Source organism: Macrobrachium nipponense, chromosome 1 (assembly GCF_015104395.2).
Source record: "Macrobrachium nipponense isolate FS-2020 chromosome 1, ASM1510439v2, whole genome shotgun sequence".
In the NCBI taxonomy this organism is placed as follows: Eukaryota; Metazoa; Arthropoda; class Malacostraca; order Decapoda; family Palaemonidae; genus Macrobrachium; species Macrobrachium nipponense.
The window spans coordinates 140,398,231-140,404,000 of record NC_087200.1 but is presented as its reverse complement, the minus strand read 5'-3'; positions in this window follow the sequence as shown (position 1 = coordinate 140,404,000).

Below are 5,770 nucleotides of genomic sequence, written 5' to 3'. Positions count from 1 at the left end.
CAGTGGTCCAAATAAATATTACTTAAAATTCTTGTTCAGTAGGTAAAACTGCATAGGAAAACCGCAATTGTCATAGTCTAGGCCGCCGCAAAATAGTACCCTAGATCTACTAATATTTTTACGTTTATATATGAGCACTGAAACCTATTAATGCAATGAGGATAGGTTAGGTTAGGTTAGTGAAATTTCTGATGTAGGCTCCTGTTTTGAACTTGTAACCCTTAGAATACCTATGCCAGTCTACTTTTATTCATCTTAACCCATCTAGGCCCGAAAGGTTTGTCCCATGCCTTTGACTATTGTAATGGAAACTTGCCTATTTCCTCATCACTATACTGTACTTAATTTGTGATGAGCCTTTAACTTATATGTCTGTGCTAATGTAACGCTTGAGTACCTTGTCTAAGGTTCTATCACACAGTTAGGTATCATGTTTGCAACCTTCTTACGTGATACAGGGCCCTTGTCCCAATTATTGCAATAATGCTCTTTATCACATATAGGCTACAGCATGCTTTAAATTTCTTCTGGGGTTTCTATGCACTTATAGTACGTAAGTTTACCCTTCTTAGGTTTACTTGTTTGTTGTGTTTGCCCTTTCTTTGCTTGCTGGTAACTTTTTATATGCTGCTTGCCTTACCTGACTACTGCTACCATTATTAGTCTTGCCTATTATGACATTTAAATTGTTCATTTCCAAAGCATTATAAGTCCTGAACTGGGAGTTGTTTGACATAGGCTACTCTGGGAGCTGTTGGACACAGGCTACACTGGATGTTGTTGAACACAGACTACACTGGGTATTTGTTGGCATAGGCTACACAGGGTGTTTGGTATAGGCTACACTGGGAGTTCTTTGACTTAGGCTAGCCTATACATATTTGACTGTTGAGCATTGGTTGATATGAATTCCTACTAAAATTTAATGTAGGCTAAACCAGTCTTTCTTTATATCGCACCTGACCCTGTTGCTCACAACTCCTACCTAAAATGCAGACCGTATTTATATATTGCAGTTGAAAGTCATCCAGAGAGAAAAGTCAAATAGGTAGTACCTGTTGCAGTGAACTTATTGCTGAGTTTATCTGCTTACCACAGTAAGTTGGTCCAAAAAAAGGACACTAGATGTATCCATGGCTCACTACCTCATGATGCCATATACTAAGTTTTATTTTCCAGTTCATAAATAAAACTATGGAACCACGAAACCACCTTGTTTCCAAGTGATGTAAGGGAAGGAAGATCGAGAGTCGGAAGTGAGTCGCCAGTCACTCGCCTCGGAGAGTCAGACCACCAGGGTTGACATCATCACGTCACATCAAACAGGCCTTCTATCTCGGTGGTCTTGATTACACGCAGGCTGGCTACCACATTATCACCCTGCAAGCCAATTTAGAACTGCTGAGCACTGCAGTTCAACAAATTGTTTCAATTCACTTACTTTTTTAATTGGTGGATCTAGGGTACCTATCCGCGGTGGCCCAGACTATGGCAGTTGCGGTTTTTCTATGCAGTTTTACCTACTGAACAAGAATTTTAAGTAATATTTATTCGGACGACTGTAATTAACCCCCAGGGGCAAGTCTTAAAGGTAATACTTCAGAAGCACTCAGCACTGAATGTTAAAATAAATAATCACCTACATGGAAAGAGCATGTGAAAAGCAATATAAAAAGTATAGTCATTTTATGAGAGATTGAACAGGGTGGAATTAAATGAGCTTGATAAGTTTTTACCTTGTATTTTTCCTATGTTGGGAGAGGTGTTTCCTCTACGGTAATGTTTACTTTTAATGAGCCCTCTAACTTACTTTCTTATGCAAACAAAAGCAGTTCCAGTTACTCATTATTGGCTGAGAGGTGTGACATCATTATGACGTCATGGGTTTCATAACCAATTACGAACGACTTTGGTCAAAAACTAAGTTTAACTAGCATTTCAGCGTAGTAATAAAGTTACCTGTCCAGTGTCCACTGGTATCCTTGTTTGACTGAATACTCGAATAATGAAGCAAAAACCGGCATTTTGTCTTCCTGTAGAGACCTTCGATTTCCTACCGATTGTTTGCAGTGCAATGTGGGTTACGGTGAATTTTATCATTATTTGTCTAGTGGTGGTAAAGAAGTTGTGATTGGATATGCTCAAAGACATAATTTAATTCTAAAGCAAAAAAACTGCAAGTGTTGTGGAGCTATTTGTCGGATCGACTACAACAGGAACGCCTTTAGGTGTGATCCGCCACGGTAAGTAGCCTTACTGTAACCCCTGTGGCTAGCACGCGCAGCGCAACATTACCTCTTGCCAGTACATGCCGTGCTTGCCAAGAATCTTTAAATATGCGGATAAGGCGCGAAGCGCCGTTCCGCCACGGCCTCACTGACAGCACACATAAATCGATCGTCGCGGATATGTAGTCGCTCCCTACTTTGTTTGTTGTTGTTTTGGTATCGCTGCCATACCTATTGGTTTTGGTGTTCTTCCGCAGATTTGGGTCGGCGGCCGAGTGAGCCCGCGAATCTGTAGGTGCTCCCAATTATTATTGCTGCAAAGCACTCCTTTCTGGTATTTCCCCACCCAAAACCCCCGATTCCCAACTGGGGGCCCCCAAGCTTGTTGGGTGGAAAAGGGGGTTAAAATAACATTTCCTCAAGAAAACAAGATGAGATTCACTAAAAAAACACCATTAAATGAAGGATTGTTAATTGTCTTTTAGAAACTGGTGATGCAGCTTGCTTCTGAAGAATTACCGCCATGTTTATTACTGGCCCTTGGGGGGTTAATTTACAGTCGTCCGAATAAATATTACTTTAAATTTTTGTTCAGTGGGTAAAATAACATACGAAAACGTCAATTGCCATAGTCTAGGCCACCGCGGATTGCTTCTGTAGAAATACCTTTTAATTTACACAAAAAAAAGAATGGTAATAAATTTTTAAGAATTACTGATAATGTATACTTGATTTCTCATATTCATAATTTTGTGCATTTGTAATAATTACCACAAAATGGAAATGCATCTTATTTCCATTATAAAAAATATCGTTATGTTCTGTATAATAATAGGTCAAGGAGGAAAGAACTCCCATAATTATCATGTCCACTCAGGATGTGTTGCAAATACTGAATCATCATGTTTCTTATAAAAAAACGTCTCATCAGTTCACTGGGTCTACGCAACCAAACTCCCATAAGAATCTAGATCAAGACTTGAATCATTATTCTTTCTCATGACCTCAAAAGCCATGTATGTATGTTAGTTTGCATGTATGTCACCTTTTTCCTAAGATCAAATTGAGAACTTTGTATTCATTCTCTTTCGATCTCCCATCTACTCAAGAATCCTTCAAAGCGCTCATACCTCTATGATGAGTTTCGACTTGTAAATACTTCGATAGAATATAGTATTCTTGTACTTTGATGTGTTTCAAAGAACCTTGAAGAATACCAATTATGAACAGAAGTGAGAAGACAACACCAGTCCCCTACTAGACAGCCATCAGAGAGAGAGAGAGAGACGCCAGCTATGCGCCTCGAATACCAACCGCTATTCACGACTGTGAATCAAAAGTACCTCTGGCGGACTGCTTTCCTGTATATCGTAGAAAGCTGGTCAAAACCATAATAAATGATGGCAGACAGCTACGATCTTCATCTTCACATTACTTTTGCCACATCTTAAGAATGAATCACATGTCTGGCAGCGCAGTGCAGTGGCCCTGAAAACATCCCGAGACGGCATTCACGGACACTCAACTGAGCAGATCTGGGCTGAATTTTGACTAATACTTAACAACACAATATATTAATATATCATCAATCTGCTGCCGACATCTTGATATCATCAGTGTCATCATCTTTATATTATCGGCATTGAAACACCTCGTAAACATACGCTTCCTGGAAGATCATCTACAGGACGACAGAGAGAAACAACCCGTGTCGCTGCAACTAGCAAACACTTTCGCATCTGGGACGTGAAGGACATCTTACAGATGACCGGAACAGGACGTTTTTTATACACAGGCAGAAGACACGCCATATATACGAGCTAAGTAAACCCCTCTTATTCACTGCTGTGTAGCCATTCAATTCATACACTCTTTTGATTTCAGGGCGTTCGGATTGCTGTTCCTGGGTGAATTAAAACGACATTTACTATAAAAAAAAAAAAAAAAAAAACCCTCTCTTGCAGGAATAATACTCTGTCATTTTTACCAACTCCTTTTTCAGGGATATCACTTTAATATTTTTACTGTGCTTTACGAGCGTGTGTTACTCTCATCCTTTGCGTGTGACTTATATACAATTTTCTGTGTGTTATTTCCTTTCATTGCGCATTTATTTGAGGTAGGGATTCAGTTATTATATGCGTTTGTGCAGTGGTAGGGTATATTCATACAGATATTTTGATAGGATTGCTAGTAGACATACTATTTGTCAAACACCTGTGGTAAAGATGGCTACCACCACATCTCCTGGGGCGTCCGCCTCTAGCCCTTCCAGCAATCCTGTAGTGACTTTGGTTAGTGCTAGATCCGCAATTGTACCATTCCAAGGGCGTGTTAATGGATTTTTGACACAAGAAGTTGAATCATGGATTTCATCCGTAGACGCTCACTTAAAAGCAAAAAGTATCACAAATCCATCCTTACAGCTTCAGGAAGCTAGAAGCTTCATTGAGTTTGCAAAAGGTGATGCTGGTCCATACCTTAGAGGGATTTCCTTTCAAGAGGCAAACTCTTGGGAAGATTTCAAATTAAAATTACGTTCAATCTGCGGTGGATGAATTGTTAGCTTTGAGGAATATTCTTAAGATTATTTCCATGACTAATCTCAGTTTGGTAGATAGTGCAGCACTAATTGCAGAACGTTTGAGCAAATACATGGATCAATTTAATCATTCGAATTGGGTTAACGGTAACAATATTACCATCAAGAACTTTGTTAGGCTCATTTACCTGACTTTTAAATCAGCAATGTGGCCATAAGCTTTAATTCGGTGTTTTGATGATAAACTAACACCTGATAATATGGAACTGGACATATACAAACAGGTTAGGAAACATCTGTCAAAATGTGCAGATTTAGACCCTTCTCTTGTCCAGGCCTTTCCAAAACAAGAAAATAAACCATAACAAGTAAATGTAGTTAGTAATAATTCGGTCGGGATAACTTGTTTCAATTGTAAGAGAACGGGCCATATGATGAATGACTGCTGCACGCGTTTTTGCTCCATTCATAATAGCACAAACTATTCATATGCTCAGTGTAATGTTCATAACCGTTTACAGGGTAATGTTAAAAATACACGGAATGTCAGTAGTGATAATAAGAAGAAACACCCAAACCATAAAAAGAAAAAACCGTCGCATGGTAATGCTGCACAGAAACAAACACAGGTTAATCGACCTTCTAGAAATTCGGTTCCCAATCCTTCTGCTCAAAACATCCAAAGTATGGCAAATTTTCCAAGTGTCCAAGGAAAAACATGCACCATGTAAATAACTCCATCGGGGAGGAGAATGATGTTGGGTCATCCATATCATCATATTTAAAACTAAATAATAAATTTAATCACCTTAAAGACATGTGTGTAACCCAGAATTTTCCTGTGAATGACACAAACATACCCTAGAAGTCAGGGCAAGATCCCGTAGATTTTCACAGAATCCATGCTTTCATTAGTTCGGATGAGCTATGTCCTTCCTTGCATGCATGCAGTCAATTTAGAACATCAACCTTTTATGTTATTTTTCGACTCCGGCAGTCC